Source organism: Coenobita brevimanus, chromosome 83, assembly GCF_032717465.1.
Source record: "Coenobita brevimanus isolate Jiangsu-jjx chromosome 83, ASM3271746v2, whole genome shotgun sequence".
Lineage (NCBI taxonomy): Eukaryota > Metazoa > Arthropoda > Malacostraca > Decapoda > Coenobitidae > Coenobita > Coenobita brevimanus.
In genome coordinates, this window is record NC_137036.1 from 12359031 (window position 1) to 12381332 (window position 22302).

Below are 22302 nucleotides of genomic sequence, written 5' to 3' on the forward strand. Positions count from 1 at the left end.
AAATAAAAATAAAAAAGAATAATAAAAAAAGGAAAGAAAAAAAAAAAAACAGCTTAGATGCGTCGTACACGTGTTCTGCCTTCCTGAGCAAAGCCTTCCCCGCCAGGTTCTGTATGGCCAACCCCCTGCAGCACGTCGCAACCCAGGGGCAGAGAAGAAGAGATATAAAGATCATATAAAGACAACCCTGAAGAAAGGCAGAATCATACCAAAAGATCTTGAAGACCAATGCCTCTGACAGAAAACAATGGCCAGCCCTCTGAAGTGAAGGAACCATTCATCTCGAAGAAGCTTGGAGCCTGGCCAGAGAAGAGCGCAGACAACGAGGCACATCAGAGTTCTCCCAGCAAAGCCGAAGTTGACATGCTGACTGTGTGGTAGAGTTTGCGGATCCAGAATTGGTCTGCACAGTCACATACATTGACACCAAAGACTGAGAAACACCATCCTTGTGAGTATGGCACGTAGCAGAAAGACGTGTGTGTGTGTGTGTGTGTGTGTGTGTGTGTGTGTGTGTGTGTGTGTGTGTGTGTGTGTGTGTGTGTGTGTGTGTGTGTGTGTCTGTGAGTAGGGTGCATGGGGAGACAGGAAGGGGTAGACTAAGGATGAGGTGGAGGGATGGAGTGGAAAGAATGGAGAATGAGAGACCGACTAGGACAGTGTGTGTGAGTGAGGCAGAGAAATGGGGGAGAGGGAGACCAAGGGATTAGATAGAGTGGAGAGATAGATGAGAGAGGTGTGAGTTGGAGGGAGAGTAACATGGAGGCTATATGTTTGTGGCCACCCCTCTAGGGATTAAGACGTCTGGTTCAAGATAGGCAGATAGATAGATAGAAAGATAGAGAACTCCAGGTATTTCTGATTTACTTGAAAGGCCACATAAGCTCCCAGAAGAAGATAAATAATGCAGAGGAACAACATAAACCCGCGATGATAAAGATGCCTTGTAGATGGTCCAGAGAGAGAGACATCACCCCATCTTTTCTCCCTCCTCCTCCTCCCTCCTTCCTCCGCTTTCCCTCTCCGTACTGAAAGGAAGGAAGAAAAACGCTTAGAGTCTTCCCCTATCTGCCCATCTCCTCCATCCTTCATTCTTCTCTCACCTACCCCTCTCCGTTCTTTCCTCCACCATCTCTCTCCATGCTAACAGGGAGGAGGAAAGAGGAAGGTTAGATTCTTGTCTCCTCCCTTCCCCTTCCTTCCTTCAGTTGCCTACCTCCCTTTCCCGCAAGTAATTCTCTCCCTTCTCCCTCCCCCTCTCTTTCTTCCGACTTCCCTCTCAATACTAAAAGGGAAGAGGAAAAACAGAAGGGCAATATCTCCTCTTTCCTTTGACCAACTGCCTTTCTTGCCATTTACATTCTGAAGGAGGAGAGCAATGAAAAAATTTGACTCCTCTTTCCTGCCCCTCAGCTGAACTTCCTCCTCCTCCTCCTCCTCCTCCTCTCCTCCTCCTCCTCCTCCTGCTCTCCTCCTCCTCCTTCTCCTCCTTCTCCTGAAAGGGAAGAAGGATTAGAATTTCAGAATAAGGCAGCACTAACCCCCACCCTCACAAAAATGGCACAACAGCTCCCTAAATTCTCCTCTCCTACAAAAGCACAATAAATCAACACAAAACATGAACAAAAAAACAGGAAAAAACAAACAATTCTGAGCGATATTTGGTGGTCAGATGCTGTGTTTATATTTTCTGTGTGGTTGTGAAGATAATTACATTCCCTCCCTGTCCTTCGCCCTAATGTGATGTGGATGATGACGTGATGAGGATAATGATGCGATATGGATAATTGCTTGATAGGATAATGACGATATAGATAATGACGTGATATGGATTATTACGATAGGAAAATGACATCAGACGGATCATATGGATAATGACGTCATACGGATAAAAACATAATACGGCTAATGACCTAACACGGGTAATGACGTAATACAGATGACATTACACTGATAACTACATAATGATGGTGATATTCTACGGATAATGACGTAACACAGATAACGTCGTCACATGGATAATGAACATACGGATATAAGGAAGTTTACTGACTGCTGCAAAGGACTTATAAAAAACTGTCATCAAAATTTCTTCCAAAGACTTTCACCTTCTTGTTTTCCACGTTTACAGGTAGCGTCAAATTTCAAGCCTGTCTTTAAATGCAGACAGCTTGTTCAGGATTTGTAATTATCTAAACCATACGCTAATTATTCAGTAAAAACTACAGCTGGAGTTTAAAATAGTTGAAGGGTTTTCTATGTATGCCTCACCACTTCCTGATAAATTTCTCCAGTGACACTTTTATTGCAAATTAACTCCTCCCTCGTGGGCTCATTTATTTATTTACTTGTTTGCTGATTTATCTTTATGTATCGTTTTTGTAAGGAAGAGGGAATCAAGGCCTAAATATCTCGTGCTGTGCTGTTAATACCACAGGGATGATTGGTGATGAAAGTGTCCGAAAGTGTTGCTAAGTAATGAGATAGAGACAGAACACGCTGCAAAAGATATTCCTTCTAATAGCGGCTTCTGCTAAATATCATCCATTTTATCATGCATCCTGTAAGCAGATCCATCCAATATTATCTGACTCTGTATTATCTGACTCTATATTATCTGACTATACCATCTGAACCATCTGAGTATACCGTCTGAACCATCTGAATATACCATCTGAACCATCTGAATATACCATCTGAACCATCTGAATATACCATCTGAACCATCTGAATATACCATCTGAACCATCTGAATATACCGTCTGAAAATACCATCCGAACCATCTGAATATACCATCTGAACCATCTGAAAATACCATGGGAACCATCTGAATATACCATCTGAACCATCTCAATATACCACATGAACCATCTGAATATACTGTCTGAATCATCTGAATATGAACCATCTGAATATACCATCTGAACCATCTGAATATACCATCTGAATATACCATCTGAACCATCTGAATATACCATCTGAATATGCCATCTGAACCATCTGAATATACCTTCTGAACCATCTGAATATACCATCTGAACTGTCTGAATATACCATCTGAATATACCATCTGAACCATCTGAATATACCGTCTGAACCATCTGAATATACCATCTGAACCATCTGAATATACCATCTGAACCATCTCAATATGCCATCTGAACCATCTCAATATACCTTCTGAACCAGCTGAATATACCATCTGAATATACTATCTGAACCATCTGAATATACCATCTGAACCGTCTGAATATACCATCTGAACCGTCTGAATATACCATCTGAACCATCTGAAAATACCATCTGAAAATACCATCTGAACCATCTGAATATACCATCTGTATATACCATCTGGAAATACCATCTGAACCATCCGAATATACCTTCTGAACCATCTGAATATACCACCTGAACCAGCTGAATATACCACCTGAACCAGCTGAATATACCACCTGAACCAGCTGAATATACCACCTGAACCAGCTGAATATACCACCTGAACCAGCTGAATATACCACCTGAACCAGCTGAATATACCACCTGAACCAGCTGAATATACCACCTGAACCAGCTGAATATACCGTCTGAACCATCTGAATATACCACCTGAACCAGCTGAATATACCATCTGAAACAACTGACTATACCACCTGAACCAGCTGAATATACCATCTGAACCAGCTGAATATACCACCTGAACCAGCTGAATATACCATCTGAACCAGCTGAATATACCACCTGAACCAGCTGAATATACCATCTGAACCAGCTGAATATACCATCTGAACCAGCTGAATATACCACCTGAACCAGCTGAATATACCATCTGAACCAGCTGAATGTACCACCTGAACCAGCTGAATATACCATCTGAACCAGCTGAATATACCATCTGAACCAGCTGAAAATACCATCTGAACCAGCTGAATATACCATCTGAACCATCTTGAAATACCATCCGAATGCTCTCTCTCTCTCTCTCTCTCTCTCTCTCTCTCTCTCTCTCTCTCTCTCTCTCTCTCTCTCTTACCTCCATAGATCTCTTCACAGACTCTTTAAACCAAAAATCTGCTAAGCCACTCTCGACAACCTTCTTCATTTCTCTGTTAAGTCTGTCTTGAAGGGGGGAGTGTACCTGTAGACCCAAGGCAAGATGGTGTGGAGTGAAGCATTCCTGGAGGGTGAGAGTATTATTATTATTATTATTATTATTATTATTATTATTATTATTATCATTATTATTATTATTGTTGTTGTTGTTGTTGTTTTTATTATCATTATTATTATTGTTATTATTATTATTATTATTGTTATTATTATTATTATTATTATTATTATTATTATTATTATTATTATCATTATTATTATCATTATTATTATTATTATTATTATTATTATTATCATTATTATTATTATTATTATTATTATTATTATTGTTATTATTATTATTATTATTATTATTATTATTATTATTATTAGCAGCAGCAGCAGCAGCAGCAGCAGCATTATCTTTGTCATCATTATCAGTATCAGTTTCATCATAATCGTCATCAGCAACACATATAAGAAGAAGAAGAAGAAATATAATAATAATAGTAGTAGTAGTAGTGATAGTTGTAGCAGTAGCAGTAGTCTTGGTGGTGGTGGTGGCGGTGGTAGTAGTAGTAATAGCAGTAGTAGTAGTAACAATAATAATTATAATAATAATAATAATAAAAATAATAATAATAATAATAATAATAATAATGATAATAATAATTAAGCATCGAAAACTTAGGCCTGGAGCTGTCAAGGCAAAGTATGGCTCGGTGTGCCTCTGTCAAGCCTTGCACACAGACTGGCCGTACAACCTCACTGTGGGTTGAAATGAGACTAAAACAAATTCGACTCCATATGACCATCACCTTTGACCTCTTGACCTTGCTGACCTAATCAGTTCATTGCCCCTTCATACTGTATCACTGACAAAAGTTTGGTAGGAATGCATCGAGGGGTTCAGGAGATATCGTGCCCACATCCATATGACCTTGACCTTTGACCTCGTGACCTTGTTGACCTAATTAGTTCATTGTCTCTTCATATGGTATCACTGACATAAGTTTGGTCGAAATCCGTCTGGGGGTTCTGGAGATATCGAGCTCACAAGGATAAACTACGTAGACCTCATATGACCTTAACCTTTGACCCCTTGACCTAGCTGACCTAATCAGTTTATCATCTCCTCATACTGCATCACTGACATAAGTTTGGTGGAAAACCGTCATTGGGTTCAGGAGATATCACGCCCACATGGGTTTTAAGGACGCACGAACCCACCCACGCACACACGCACGCACACATGCACGGACAGACCCACCACTTAATGCCTCCTCCACCATGGGCGGGCGGAGGCATAATAGTAATAATAATAATAATAATTATTATTATTATTATTATTATTATTATTATTATTATTATAATCCATCCATCCATCATCCACTCCCATGTTGTCCAATGAGGAACGTAGGAGCCCGGGGCTGGGCAAGTTGGTCCTGACATTTATGATAAGAGTGACCAGCCTCACTCATCCTTGAGTGGCATTAAGTGAGCAATAAACCCCAACCATCCCTTGGATATAAACCTACAAAGGCTCAATCCGATTGGAGAGCCTAAGTACCCACTAAACCACCACGTGCCATACTTTGGTCATATGGTTACCACCCAGCATAGTAAATGGTTTTCTGGTGTACAGGAAACCATTTGGCTTGTCACTCAGCGTAAAGTCACCCACAGGCAGAAGGAAGAGGAAAGAATGAAGGAAAGAAAGACAGAAGAGGGAGTGTAAAGTGACCCACAGGCAGAAGGAAGAGGAAAGAATGAAGGAAAGAAAGACAGAAGAGGGAGTGTAAAGTGACCCACAGGCAGAAGGAAGAGGAAAGAATGAAGGAAAGAAAGACAGAAGAGGGAGTGTAAAGTGACCCACAGGCAGAAGGAAGAGGAAAGAATGAAGGAAAGAAAGACAGAAGAGGAAGGAAGGAAAAGAGGAAAGGACAGACACCTTAAGCAGCACTACATCGAGTGAGTGGATGGTGAGCGTCTCCACCCACCACCAACGTCCCTACCCACCACCAATACTAATAATAACATGAAAAAAGGAAGAATGAAAATAATAATAATAATAATAATAATATTATTATTATTGATAATGATAATAATAGCAGCAGTAGCAGCAGTAGTAGTTGTAGGCGTGGAAGTATCAGTAGAAGTAGAAGTAGTAATAATAATAATAATGATAACGATAATAATAATAATGATCATACCTTAAGCAATCTAAGTGTAGGTGTTCCGTCCTTGGATGTATAGAACCGCTGGCTAATGTAATGGAAATAGTTGAAGCCCAGTATAGCCACAGCATCTCCCTTCAGGATTCGTCTGTCTCTCTCTTCCAGCCCACCAACCACAAGGAAATTATTAGCCAGACCCTGTGGGGGGAAAATGCACTCCTTTCACCTTAACTTGGCCAGGGGTTTCGTCCACTTGGCAGCTCATTTCACGTGTTCGCATAAAATCTCGTCTTTTTGCGGCTTGTTTCTCGTGTTGACATAAGTTTTTGTCCTTTTGCAGCTTATTTCACGTACATTAACAACCATTTTCGTCCTTAAGCAACTTATATCACGTGTTCGCATAAATTCTCGTCTTTTTGCAGTTGATTTCACGTCTTGGCATAAATTTTTGTCTTTTTTTGCAGCTTTTTTCACGTAGTTATGCTTCGATTTTCGTCCCTTTGCAATTAATTTCACGTACTTTGACCCAGATTTTCGTCCTTTTCCAGCTTATTTCACGTAGCTCTGTGGCAAAATCAGGCAATACTGTGTCCCTGGATAGTACAATAGCACTTCTTCATGACTAGCATCATATTCTAAGGTTAATCTCTAGTTACATGAGTGATTCAAGAATGGTAATTTTAGGCCAAGTTAGAGTCATGAGGACAGACTTAAATAACTGATATCCATACGTATTTATTCCTCTTACTTTTCCTCTTATTCACCCTTACATACTGATTCCTCCTCTTACTCACCCTAGTACACATATTCCTCTTACTCACCCTTACATACTGATTCCTCCTCTTACTCACCCTAGTACACATATTCCTCTTACTCATCCTCACATTCTGATTCCTCCTCTTACCCTTACATACTGATTCTTCCTCTTACCCACCCTCACATACTGATTCCTCCTCTTACTCACCCTAGTATACAAATTCCTCTTACCCTCCCTCACATACTGATTCCTCTTCTTACTCACCCTTACATACTGAACTCTCCTCTTACTCCTCTTACTCACCCTTACATACTGATCCCTCCTCTTACTCCTCTTACTCACCCTTACATACTGATCCCTCCTCTTACTCACCCTCCTACTCACGCTCACATACTGATTCGTCCTCTTACCCTTACATACTAATTCCTCGTACTCACCCTTACATACTGATTCCTCCTCTTACCCTTACATACTGATCCCTTCTCTTACTCACCCTTACATACTGATCTCTCCTCTTACTCCTCTTACTCACCCTTACATACTGATTGCCAGAGCTCTTCATCGTATACTTAAAATATTCACCAACTCCAACCACAATCATTCCAGCATCATACAGCTCTCTGATGGTCTCCGGGCCGGGCAGCTGTCGACTCACTGTTAGGAAGGCGGTGAGGTTGGCACTGTACCCTGTAGTGATGATTATGACGTGGAGCCAGAGGAAGGAGACGAATATCTGGGGGTGAGAAGGGAGTTAGGACCGCTTTCTCTCTCTCTCTCTCTCTCTCTCTCTCTCTCTCTCTCTCTCTCTCTCTCTCTCTCTCTCTCTCTCTCTCTCTCTCTCTCTCTCTCAGGAAAATCACAATACCTCTTGATTAGACGGAACAGCTGAAGCTTGTATTACCCCTCTCTCTCTCTCTCTCTCTCTCTCTCTCTCTCTCTCTCTCTCTCTCTCTCTCTCTCTCTCTCGTCATAGGCATTAAAGTAGAGCAAAAAAAAACTGAAGATAACTCCATATCATGTAACACCCATTGACCACTTGCGATTTTGGAACTACGAGGAAGCTGAAAATATTGACACTGATAATTTCTTAGTAAGGACAAATCAAGCTGAAAATAGATATATATATATCGTGTGAAAAATAGCTTTGTCATATATTAAAGAACTTTTATCTATCTATCTATTGCCAGACGCCTTAGTCTCGCAAGGGGTGGCCACAAGTACATCGCCTCCACCTCTCCCTGACCCCCGCCATTTCACTGTCCTGCTCCCAGCTCACACCTCCCTCTCTCATACACCTTTCCACTCCATCCCTCTATTTCATCCTTGCCCTCCCCCTCCCTCTCCCCCCCTCCACCTCACTGACATATACTCTCCTCGTCAGTCTCTCGCTCACCATCCTCTCCACATGGCCAGACCACAATAATATGCTTTGACTTTGCCGTAAACAAGGAATATATGATACCGACACCGTTCTACTCCTCACTGTCTGAAAAATTGCTTATAGTTTTCCTTATCAACCCGGCGAGTCAGGATGGTATCATAATCGGGAATGCGACCAGTATCGTAGCGCTGTACTCGATGTGTGAGTGTGTGTGTGTGTGTGTGTGTGTGTGTGTGTGTATGCTCTTAGGCTATGTCATGGATATGAATGAAACTTCCCAGGTGGGTTCGTCGGATTCCTGGAAAGGTTTTACACTATAATCCAACTTCTCAACCATGGTTTTTAGGGGGGTAAAATTCTCAGTAATAATGAAAGGATGGCAGACGTGACTTTGATGTTGTAGTGTTTGTTGTACAACGGAGTCTCATCCGTAATGTGATATTGGGGAGCGTGATCCAGCTAGTGATTTTGGGGGGGTCAGGCCCCCTCCCAAAAATAAAAATGAACAGAAATAAAGGAAAGTCGGCACTTGGATTTCAACGAAACTTCTCAGGTCAGTTTGGCTGGTTACTTGACAATGTCCTCCACTACATAAAATATTCCACAATTATTTTTAGGGGGGTCAGCCCCCCAAAAAAAAAAATTAAAGTTATAAAATAAGGAAAGTATGGCGGATACGACATTCATAACACACGTTGCAAAACGGAGTCTCCTCTGTAATGCAATGTTTGAGGGGATGTCAGCCCCCCTCCCGGTAATAAAATCGATCTGAAGTGGCGAATGTGCTTCGATACAACTTCCCGGGTAATTCATTTGGTTACAGGGAAGGTTTTTCAGTGTATACAATATTCCATCCCTGAGTTTTAAGGGGGTCAGACTCCCTCACTTAAAATTTTTCAGAAAGATTGAAAGGAGGCCAGACATGGCTTTGATATCTTACATGTTGTACAGTACACTCACATCCGTAATGCGATATTTGGAGAGCATAACCCCCCCCCCCAATAATTCATGGAGGGGTCCCTCCCAAAAGTAAAAGCCATTAGAAATAGGGGAAAATGGGCACATGGATTTCAGCGGAACCGGCATATATATACTGCAGATTTAGATATGTAGTTTCCAAGTTTTCTCTGAATCCACAAGAAAAACAGAACTGCACATCGATATCTGGGCAGCAAGACACCCTCCCAGGATTCTCTTGGTGGCCAGGCTCCTACCAAAAATTTTTAAAAATTGGATGAAAAGATAAGAGATAGATTTGAATGAAACTTCCATGTGGGCTGTGTTGGTTACTCTGAAGGTCTTCCACTACGTACAGTTTTCCAGCCATTATTCTTAAGGGGTCAGCCCACTCACCAAATTAAAATATCACAGAAACAGTGAATGGAGGGCGATAAGGCTTTATCATAGTCCATGTTGTACAATAGACTCTCGTCCATAAAGCGACATAAAATAATTTAAAATTATCATAAATAGGGGAAAGATTTAAAAGGAATTTGGGCAGGCGGTGGCTGAATCGGTACAGAGGCGGCCTGCAGTCCTAATGGACCCAGGTTCGAATCCTGGCTGGGACAGTTTAAGGATTTTAATTTCATAAAAGGCAGACTTTACTGACCTACCGGGAGACCCACCGACATGTAGAAATACCCTTGCTAATACCAGTACACCAGTCCTGTATGAGACAGCCCTAGCATGTGTGGACGGTGGGTGTTAGCGCCGAAGTGGTGACATGTGGAGATGTGTGGTATGTAGGAGGATTACTGGGCCTTGGGGATAGGTCCTGAAGCCTTTGCCCAGTATAGAACACATTAAAAAAAAAAAAAAAAAGTGAGTTCGTTTATTTACTGCGAAAGTCTTCCACTATTCTGTATGCAGTTTTCCAACCATGATTTTTTTTTTTTTTTTTGGGGGGGAGAGGGGTGTTAGCACTTCTCATGAAATAAAAACTATGAATCTGTGAAAGGACTGCACATATGGGCCTGATATCTTAGTACATGTTGCACAATGGACTGTCATCTGTACCGCGATATTTGGGGAGCATGACCCCCTCCCCAGTGATTCTTAGGAGTCAGTCTCATTCCCAAAAATAAAAACGATCAGAAATGGGGGAAAGTGGGCACGTGGGTATGAACGAAATTTGCATATGTATGGCAGGACTGGGTTTGTGATGCCCGTGTTCTCTCCGCATGCACAGGAAGAAAATGCACATCTACTGCTGTATATTGGCGGGTAAATCGAAGCATAACATTGTCCAGCAAGTGCTTGGTAGTAGGTCAAGGGTATATTCATAAGACATTCATCAACCTTCAGCTTCGTTTATGCTGGTACTGCGAAAATTATCAGTGTCAATATTTACAACTTCCTTATATCTCAAAAAGTGGTCAGTTGTTGTAATGGCTAGCCTGCATCTCACATCCCATTGTGCAGTTAGCAGTGATTCACATGGCTGGATATTAAGGTGATTTTGAGATTCCGTAACATTTCTTGCTTAGCGACTTAGTACACTACACCTGTATTTCTCCCGACTGTAGGTGTGTCTTAGAGTTGCCATAAAAAACATTCAAGAGGATATTTATGTACAATATGAAAAATTAATCGCTAACGGAGATGTGCTACGGAGGCTCATAGACATTGCTCCTCGAGTCGTCAATATGCTCTTGTGTTTTATTAAAGCAAATATGTTGACAATAAACTGAAAAAATTACACGCCTGAGAATGTCAAGAAATATTACGCAAAGTAAATCGCTAAAGAAGAGATGTTACGAAGCTTTCCATACATCATCATGCAGTAGCGTAGGGTCCCGAGGCTAGGCTACTCAGTCCCGACATTTAAGGCAACGTTGCCCAGCCTCCCTCGACCCTGAGTGGCATTATGTGAACAATAAACCCCAACCAGCCCTCTGACACAAACCCTTACAGGCTCCATCTGACTGGGGCGCCCTAACCCACTAGACCACCAGGCGTCAATTGATTATATGGTTGCTACCCAGCGTAGAAGATGGTTTCGTGAATACAGGAAACCATTTGGCCTGTCACTGATCGCAGAGCCACCTGGAAATAGCCAGAGAGAGAGAGAGAGTGACGGGATGTTACCTGTGTAGTAGTAGTGTTAGGTAGGCGGTGCTGTGGTACTCTGAGATGGACTCCCACAACGTACAACACTCCAGAGCTGAACGATAAGAAGGTTAGTGCTTCAGATCCACCTCTGAAAGAAATGAGAGAAAAGCAGTCAGGAGCCGAATGCTAATCGCCCGCCAAAATATGTTGTTGGCTAAGGTACAAGCTACGAGGACGCGACATTTTGGCAACACACACACACACACACACACACACACACACACACACACATTCCCTTTTCTGTGTCTGCCCTCCTCTCTTCCAGTCTCTCCCATCTTTCCTGTCACTTATTATTACTCTTCTTTCCTTTTAGGTTCTTTACATTGAGTGACAAGCTTAATCGTTTCTTGTAAGCCAAGAAACCATTACAACGCTGGGTGGTAGCCATATAACCAACCCATACGTGTTCCCTACGTGTCGACAAGTGGGTTGGCGGAGGGTTAGTGCCCCTCCCCGTAAAACAACTAACTCAGAGACAAACGGCCACCCCTTACTGGATTATGGCGTCTGGCTAGAGATATAAAGTTGCCCAAAGCTCACAAGGGGTTAAATATTCGCTTGTCTTGAGCCGTTTACTCCTTGCATGACAGTACAGCTCGACAGGGGTGTTTGTGCTACGTGACATCTTCCTTGTGCTTTCAATACAAGTAAATGTTTGTTATTGCGTACCATTTATTATTTTTATTATCATTTCATCTTATTATTTTTATTATTATTTTTTTATTGATTTGTTTTTCCTTCCTCAATTCTTATATTTAATGAAAAAATTTGCATGACATATGGGGTGAGAGTTTGCATGATGATGATGTGCTTTGACCTTCCATACTCTTGAAATATCGGTCCCTCTATCGATTAACGCCATGCATGACAGGTTGAGTGGGAGTGTGCTACTATATATGTCCTTCTAGCTTCCCTACGCATGATTTTTTGTTTTTTGCATGACAAGAATTCAACTGGGGTGATAATGTGGAGCCAGACATCATTTTTTTGCTTCCAGTGCATGAATTACTACTTTTTGCATGACAGAAATCGACAGGGATGAGAGTGGGAAGTCAAATGCGTCTTCCTTGCTTCCCTGTGCGTGAATTAATTGGTTTTTACATGGCAAGGACTCAACAGGGGTGATAGTGTGGAGCTAGACATCTTTTTCGAGCTTTCAGTGCATGAATTACTGTCTTTCTTGCTTCCCTGTGCATGAATTATTGTTTTTTACATGACACGAACTCAACAGGGGTGCGAGTGGACAGCCAGACATTTCTCTCGTGCTTGTGTACAGGTTAATTCTTGGTCCTACCTTGAATTGGCACCCCGGGAGAGAGCGAGCAGGAAGGGGGTGAAGGAGAGGAAGGCCGCCAGGAGAGCCAGCCAGGTAACCAGCTTATAAGGCAGTCCCGGGGCTAGGAAGTGTGGTAAAGGCGGCTCCAAGCGGCCACAGAAGCAACTTAGCTGTGGTGGTGGTGGTCGTTTTAGCTGTGGTAGTGGTGGTTGTTCTGTTGTGGTAGTGTGGTTGTTTTGTTGTGGTAGTGATGGTCGTTTGCTGTGGTAGTGGTGGTTGTTTTGTTGTGGTAGTGGTGGTCGTTTGCTGTGGTAGTGGTGGTTGTTTTTTGTGGTAGTGGTGGTCGTTTGCTGTGGTAGTGATGGTTGTTTGCTGTGGTAGTGGTGGTCGTTTTCTGTGGTAGTGATGGTCGTTTTCTGTGGTAGTGGTGGTTGTTTTATAGCTGTGGTAGTGGTGGTTGTTTTATAGCTGTGGTAGTGGTGGTTATCATAGCTGTGGTAGTGGTGGTTGTTTTATAGCTGTGGTAGTGGTGGTTATCATAGCTGTGGTAGTGGTGGTTGTTTTATAGCTGTGGTAGTGGTGGTTGTTTGCTGTGGTACTGGTGGTTATCATAGCTGTGGTAGTGGTGGTTGTTTGCTGTGGTAGTGGTGGTTATCATAGCTGTGGTAGTGGTGGTTGTTTTATCAGTCATTCTATGTACTTAACTGTGGTAAGCAGAAGTTGTGAAAGGAAGAAGGAGAAGAAGAAGAAGATGATGATGATGATGATGATGATGATGAAGATGATGATGATGTGATGATGATGATGATGAAGAAGAAGATGATGATGATGATGATGATGATGATGATGAAGAAGAAGAAGAAGAAGATGATGATGATGATGATGATGATGAAGAAGAAGAAGAAGAAGAAGAAGAAGATGATGATGATGATGATGAAGATACTGAAGAAGAAGAAGAAAGCGAAGAAGATGATGATGATAATAATGATGATGATCATGAAGAAGAAGATGATGATGATGATGAAGATGATGATGAAGAAAGATGTAGATGATGATGATGAAGAATTTTTTTTTTTTATAAATAACAGAACGGAGGAAGGAAAAACAAATGAGTAAAAAAATATATAATCCCTACACCCGATTACTGGTGTCCTCTGTTCATAAAATATCTGTAACAGTTGGACTTGAACAGCTGTGGGTTGAAGTTTGGAGGGAAACAACTCTGGGGAAGCGAGTTCCAGAGAGATGCAGTTCGGGGAATGAAAGAATTCTGATAGGCAGAAGTTGTGCAATATGGTTGAGTGACATTCCAGTCATGAGCGCTGCCAGATGCCCGTGTAGCACGAGGGAAGGCATGGAGAGGTGGCACCATGGATGCAACTTCGTCTGAGCATTTGCCATAAAAATATCTGTAAAATAATGCAAGGGAGGCAACATTCCTTCTTACTTGCAGGGGAGGTAGTTTATATGTAATGGCAGGGTTGTTAATAATTCCAACAGCTTTGTTCTGAATTTTGTCTAGTTGTTTTAATGCAACCTCTCCACAACCATTCCACAAGGGTGAGCAATATTCAAGCTGAGAGAGCACATGATTTAAAAATTATAGCTAACTGCTCATCGGCGAAGAAGTTACGGACTCTGTACAATAATCCAAGTTTCTTTGAGGCGGTTTTAGCAAGTGATCTGACATGAGAGGTCCAGCTGAGGGCATTGTTAAGTGATGAAAAAGAAGAACGGAGAGAGAGAGAAAAAAAAAAGATAAGTTGACCGCGAACCTGCGTCACGCCAGGGAAGCAATTGTCCGGATCATCACACAGACAGAAGATATCAACAAACCCCACTGGGAAACTACCTCAGTCTGCTTAATCGCTAATAGAAAGATGTTAAGGAATTTCACCTCTTTTACTAGTACTGATCAATGGTAAAGCCAAAGAAGCTAAAGAAGAGATTATTCCTTTCTTTCTGGAAACCAAGGAGACGCCGAAAGTAAATAAAGTAGATAGATATATATATGTAGAGAGAGAGAGAGAGAGGTGGGTAAAATAGATATATAGATAGACAGATATATAGACGCCAGATAGATAAATATTCAGCGTCTCGACAGGAAATGGCATATATTTGGGAAAGCATTAGGTCAAATGGTGGGTGACAGAGCGACTTGGAGGCGTTTTGTCTGCGGCTACCCTTTGCGGGATTAGGGCGTCGGGCTATAGATAGATAGATAGATTAAGATGAAACTCCAAACAAAATGTTCCATACTATCATAGTACAAATTCCACCAATTAAAGTGCAGCAATTACTGATAACTTCTGGGTGTAATATAAGCCATTCAATTTCTCCCATAAATCCATGAGTAATTGTTGTTCCCTAAGTAAATAAATAAATAAATCGAAAAATAAAGAGATAGACAATTACATAAATAAATGAATATATAAAAAATATAGATAAATACAGTAAATGCCGATTGTTAGATCATTGAATTTTCTCCCATTTTGAAAATTTTGGTTAGTCTCATATATATATATATATATATATATATATATATATATATATATATATATATATATATATATATATATATATATATATATATATATATATATATATATATATATGGGGAACCAAGGGAGGTCTAGATGATGATGATGATGACTGGGCAGTAAAAATGACAACTAAAGACATTCAAACACCTCAAAAAACAAAGATGATGATGATGATAATGATGATACTAGGGTAGGGAAAATGATGATGATGATGATGATGATGATACTAGGGTAGTGAAAATGATGATGATGATGATGATGATGATAATGTTGATGCTAGGGTAGGGAAAATGATGATGATGATGATGATGATTTTGGTGATAATGATGATGATGATGGTGGTGATGATGATGGTGGTGATGATGATGGTTGGGCAGTGAAAATGGCAAAAAAATATCTGCATTCCTCAAAAACCCTGATGATGATGACGATGATGATACTTGGACGGTGAAAATAATAATGATGATGATGATGATGATGGTGGTGGTGATGGTGATGGTGATGATGATGATAGTGATGATGATGATAGTGATGATCCCCCAAAACCATCCATGCCAATTCTTCTCTTACGTCTGTGGTGAAGGACGCAGTGAAAGACATAAATTTGCGGCGACCCAGGTGAGATGAAATGTACAGGTTTCCCATTGCAATATCCGACACCTCACGACCCAGGTGACCCACTAAGCCATTAAAGGTGCCATTAGGGAGACGCTCACCCCACATCTCACCTGCGGGGGGAGAGAGAGAGAGAGAGAGAGAGAGGGAGGGAGGGAGTGGGAGAGGAGAGAATTTTTTTTTAATAACAGAACAGAGGACGGAAAAACAAATGAATAAAAAAATCATAATCCATAGACCGGATTACTGGCGTCCTCTGTTCATAAAATATCTGTAACAGTTGGACTTGAACAGCTGTAGGTTGAAGTTTGGAGGGAAACAATTCAGGGGAAGCATTTTCCAGAGAGATGCAGTTCGGGGAATGAAAGAATTCTGATAGGCAGAAGTTCTGCAATATGGCTGAGTGACATTCCAGTCATGAGCTCTACCAGATGCCCGTGTAGCACGAGGGAAGGCATGGAAAGGTGGCACAGTGGACGCAACTTCGTCTGAGCATTTGCCATAAAAACATTTATAAAAAAAAAAAAAAAAAAGCAAGGGAGGCAACATTCCTTCTTACTTGTAGGGGAGGTAATTTAACTATAATAGCAGGGTTTTTAATAATTCCAGCAGCTTTGTTCTGAATTTTGTGTGTTGTTTTAGTGCAACCTCCCCACATCAATTCCACAAGGGTGAGCAATATTCTAGCAGAGAGAGCACAGGACTCATAACTTATAGTTAACTGCTCATCAGTGAAGAGGTTACGGACTCTGTACAATAATCCAAGTTTCTCTGAGGTGGTTTTAGTAAGTGATCTGACATGAGAGGTCCAGCTGAGGGCACTGTTAAGTGAGACTTTTGGAGATGGGAATATTAGGTGCACTAAAGGTAATATACGAATCTGGCAATATCTGTCTATTAGTAAGCTGTATATATTTGGCTCTATTAGCATGGTATGAGACAAGGTTATTTTGTCCCCATTCACTGATCGTAGATAAGTCTCGATTTATGGAGACAGCTGCACTGAGTTGAGAGATGGAGATATTAAACTTTGTGAATGGATGCCCGAGCGTGAATGAACTGTGAAGTGTTGAGTCTTCTGGATATGAATGGACGGAACCGTGGGTGACAGATGAGAGATCATTAATATGAACTAGGAATGGGGTTGGCGCCAGAACTGATCATTATGGCACGCCGGCATGAATTGAGTGGAAATCGGAATAAACATCATCTATTTTTACTCTTATTTTTCTGTTGTTGAGATATGAGGAAAGCAGAGGAACAAAAGACGTTAGTCCATAGCAAGGGAGTTTGGACAGCAGGGGAACGGTGCCATACTCTGTCGAAAGCTTTAGAAATATCAAGGGCTACTGCATGAGTTTCTCCATGTAGGTCGATTGATTGATGGATGGTATGAGTCAGGAGATTGAGTATGTCAATGGTGGATCTTGCATGGCGAAAACCATATTGTCTATCATTAATTAAGTTGTTGGATTCAAGGTGTTTAACTACGTTCTTATAAATTACAATTTCAAATACTTTACCAAGAGAAGATGTGACAGCTATTGGTCTGTAATCAGAGGGTTCAGAGGAACTTCCTTTCTATGGAATTGGGTGGATATTGGCTTCTTTCCATGAATTAGGGAATGAAAAATATGTATGCATAATCTGAACAATTTAGTATGAACAGAGGCAAGTTCTGGTGAACACCCCTTTAAAACAATTGGAAGAATTCCATTTGGGTCTGGAGCTTTGTTGGTAAATTGTCTAGGATGGATTTTACGTACAGTATCTAGTCTGTATTTTAAGTGGAACAATTTCGGGAGAGTCAAATTTCAATACTGGGACATTCTGGCTGACTTCCTCCAGGGTAGAACTTCTGGTAAACGTACTGGCAAGGATATTCGCCCCACCATGTGGGCCACCTGCAGTGTCGCCATCTGAAAACTCTAGCGGGGGAATGGGTGGTGACTTGTTGAAGTCACCATTGATAGAATCAAGAGCTGACCAGTGCACTCTGCCATCACTAGGGTTGTTAAGTAGTGTTGATGCTTGATTTTGAAGAAAGTTTGATTTAGCGAGATTTATCACAGCCTTGGCATGGTTTCCAGCAATTTTAAATTGACAGAGCGATTCAGATGTTTTTGATCCTACGTGTGAGCCATATACTGATGACACTTGGGCTTTTACTCTGGCACAACTGCTATCAAACCACCTTGGAGAGTTCGATCTTTTAGTGAACCGTCAACTTGGTATGAACAATTCCACACGAGCCTGTACCAAGTCACCAATGTGGGACTGGGTAGAACTGACATCACTAGAGAAAAAGACTGCCATGCAATGTCAGCAAGACAGTATCTAAAGCCATCCCAGCTCTCCTCATCAAAACACCATTGGGCCACCCCAACAGGTTCAGAACAGGGAGGCTTGGGGAGCCAACCAGTGAGGCTCCAGTGAAACAGTGGCTGAAGGATCCAGGCAGTGACAGCAACTCCATCCCGTAGTGAACTGGATTATTTGTCAGGAATAGATCCAAGAGATAGTATTCCCCTTGGTTGCCCCGCCAACTGCGTGAGACTAAACTGCTCACACTCTCGACCAGCATCGTCAGTCCTGGCAGAATGCAATAATCATTCTACATCATGTACGTTAAAATCACCCAGATGGTAATTTCGGTGCTAAGCAGTTCAGTGACAAAGGTGTTTTCAGACCCGGCCCCAGTGAGGATATGGCAAATACCTGATATAAATTAAAAAATCTTCTGTCTCAGTCTATTTGCTTACCTGTTTGTTTATCTACCTGTATATCTATGTATCTATAGTCAATCAGGTCAAATCTCTGTCTACATATCTATGTACATATGTATGTGTGTGTGTGTAACTATCTATCTCTTTACGTCTAGCTGTCACTATCTGTCTATCTGTCTATATATCTGGTATCTGACTATGTAACTGTCTATATATATATATCCATCCATCCATCCAACACTCTATATCTGTCTGTCTATCAGTTTGTACATCTATCTAAGTCTATCTGTCTATTTATCAACCAATCCCCTTATGTCTAGCCATCCATCTATTAGTCTCGATATTTGTCTATCTATCTATCCATCCATCCTTCTATTAGTCTCATGTCTGTCTATCTGTCCATCCATCCGTCTATCACTCTTCCTATATCTATCTGTCTATCTATCTATTCATCCATATATCAGTCTCACAGTATCTATCTGTCTATCTATCTATTCATCTGTCAATCTTCCTATACCTATCTATCTATCTATCTATCTATCCTTCATCTATCAATCTCCCTATATCTATCTATCTATCTATCTATCCTTCATCTATCAATCTCCCTATATCTGTCTATCTATCTATCTATCCTTCATCTATCAATCTCCCTATATCTATCTATCTATCTATCTATCCTTCATCTATCAGTCTCCCTATATCTATCTATCTAACCATCTATCAATCTTTATATCTATCTATCCATCCATCTATCAATTTCCCTTTATCTGTCTATCTCTCCATCCATCCATCTATCATTCACCCTTATCTATCTATCTATCTATCTATTCATCCATCTATCAATTTCCCTTTATCTGTCTATCTCTCCATCCATCCATCTATCATTCACCCTTATCTATCTATCTATCTATCTATTCATCCATCTATCAATTTCCCTTTATCTGTCTATCTCTCCATCCATCCATCTATCATTCACCCTTATCTATCTATCTATCTATCTATTCATCCATCTATCAATTTCCCTTTATCTGTCTATCTCTCCATCCATCCATCTATCATTCACCCTTATCTATCTATCTATCTGTGTATCTATCTATCTATCTATCTCACCTGGGGGCATATCAAGGTAGGTGATAGAAAAGTTACACAGCCTGGCCATTGCTTTCACCACCTCTATCTCCTGTCCATATCTCTCTTCAATAATTCCTTCTTCACTGCGGCGATAGAAAACTGCTGGGCTGTATTCCAACGGGGTGACCTGGAAGATAGATAGATAGATAGATAGTAGATAGATAGATAGGTAGGTAGACTGATAGATAGATAGATAGATAGATAAAGATACTCCAAAATAGATAGATATTTAGATATTTCAAGTTGGATGGTAGGTATATAGGTAGACAGATAGAGATAGATAAATAGATAGATAGACATAGATAGACAGACAGACACGTAGGCAGGGAGAGAGAGAGAGAGAGAGAGAGAGAGAGAAAGGGAGGGAAGATGAGAGACTAGTCAAGAAAAATAAAAGCTAGGACAAGACGAGAGAGAGAGGGAGAGAGAGAAAGAGAGACAGAGAGAGAGAGAGAGAGAAAGAAAGAGAAAGAAAGAGAGAGAGAGAGAGAGAGAGAGAGAGAGAGAGGGAGTATACGTACAGTGATCAGAGCTCCCTTCATATCCTTAAGCTTATCTCGCAGTAAACTCATCTTAGGCTGGTACACCCCACGGCGCCAAGTACCTACGCGCTGCAACGGGTCTGCGGTGTAAACTCGTCCCACGTGCATTCTCTTGGTGTACATCTGGTTTGTGTAGACCTGCCAGTGGTTGTATGTGCCGCCCTGTGTGTGTGTGTGTGTGTGTGTGTGTGTGTGTGAGAGAGAGAGAGAGTGAGAGAGAGAATTGCTATACTTCTAAATCAATCTTGAGAGAGAGAGAGAGAGAGAGAGAGAGAGAGAGAGAGAGAGGGGGTTGGGATTTGACACCTAGAATCATTTGAGTTAGAATCATTTGACACCTAGAATCACACCTAGAATCATTTGACACCTAGAATCATTTGACACCTAGAATCATTTGACACAATCATTTGACAGAATCATTTGACAATCATTTGACACCTAGAACCACACCTAGAATCAACTGACAGAATCACTTGACACCTAAAATCATTTGAGTCAGAATCATGTGGCAGTTAGAATCACTTGACACCTATAGTCGCGGCGCACGACTCTGAGGTTGTCATTATCGTACTCTGGCAACCTACCCGTCAACATTGTTTTCAATTTCGTGTATAATATGATACGCTTGTGATTCATGTATAATATGTTCGTGTATAATAATATTTGTGTATAATATATTCGTGTGTAATAATATGATTTCTTATATGACATGATACGAAATCGGACGCACAGTTAAAAAAGGTAGGTTGCTAGGGTACGATAATGTCACTCTCAGAGTCGTGCGCCGCGACTATAGACTCAATTGGCACCTACCTGAATTAGGCCAAAAATATAAGGTGTTTTTCTGCCACTCTTGGTCTGGCTCAGTTCAGCAAGTTGTTCCTTCGCAGCCCCCACCACCACCAGCCTGAAGTAGTAGTAGTATTAATAGTAGTAGTAGTAGTAGTAGTAGTTGAAGTTGTAGTAGTAGTAGTAGCAGAAAAATAAGTAGTATTAGTAGTAGTAGAAGTAAAAGAAGAAAATGAGAAGATGAATTAGTAGTAGTAGTAGTAGTAGTAGTAGTAGTAGTAGTAGTAGTAGTAGTAGTAGTAGTAGTAGTAGTTGTTGTTGTTGTAGTAGTAGTAGTAGTAGTAGTAGTAGTAGTAGTAGTAGTAGTAGTTGTTGTTGTAGTAGTAGTAGTGGTGGAAGAAGAAGAAGAAGTAGAAGAAGAAGTAGTAGTAATATTGGTAGAAGTAGTAGCAGTAGTAGTAGTAACAGTATTGGTAGTAGTAGAAGAAGAAAGAGGAAGAAGAAAAAGAAATAGTAGTAGCAGCAGCAAGAGATGAAGAAAAGGAGTAGTAGTAGTAGTAGTAGTAGTAGTAGTAGTGGTAGTAATAGCATTAGGGGTAGCAGCAGTAATGAGAGCAGCAGTGGTTATAGTAGTAGTAGTAGTAGTAATAGCAGTAGTAGTAGTAGTAGTAGCAATAGCAGTAGTAGTAGTAGTGGTAGTAATAGCAGTAGTAGTGGTAGTAGTAGTAATAGTAGTGGTAGTAGTAGTAATAGCAGTAGTAGTAGTAGCAGAAGTTGTTTTGTTTTTGTTTTTTCTTGGAGGGAACAGTTTGCGGGCTCTTGGCCTTTGGTTCCTTCTTCCTTGCATTAAAGAATAAGTAGTAATAATAGTAGCGGTAGTAGGAGCAGCAGTAGTAGTAGTAGTAGTAGTGGTAGTAGTAGTAGTAGTACAGTAGTAGTAATAGTAGTAGTAGTAATAGTAGTGGTAGTAGTAGTAGTAGTTTTTTCCTATTTAAACCCAACTTGGTGAACGGGCTGAAGGTAAAGCAGAATCCAAGGCAGCTTTGAGATCCATTGGCCAAAAGTCAATGTCGCGGGGCAAGGTTGAGGCCATATGTGTGTGTGTGTGTGTGTGTGTGTGTGTGTGTGTGTGTGTGTGTGTGTGTGTGTGTGTGTGTGTGTGTG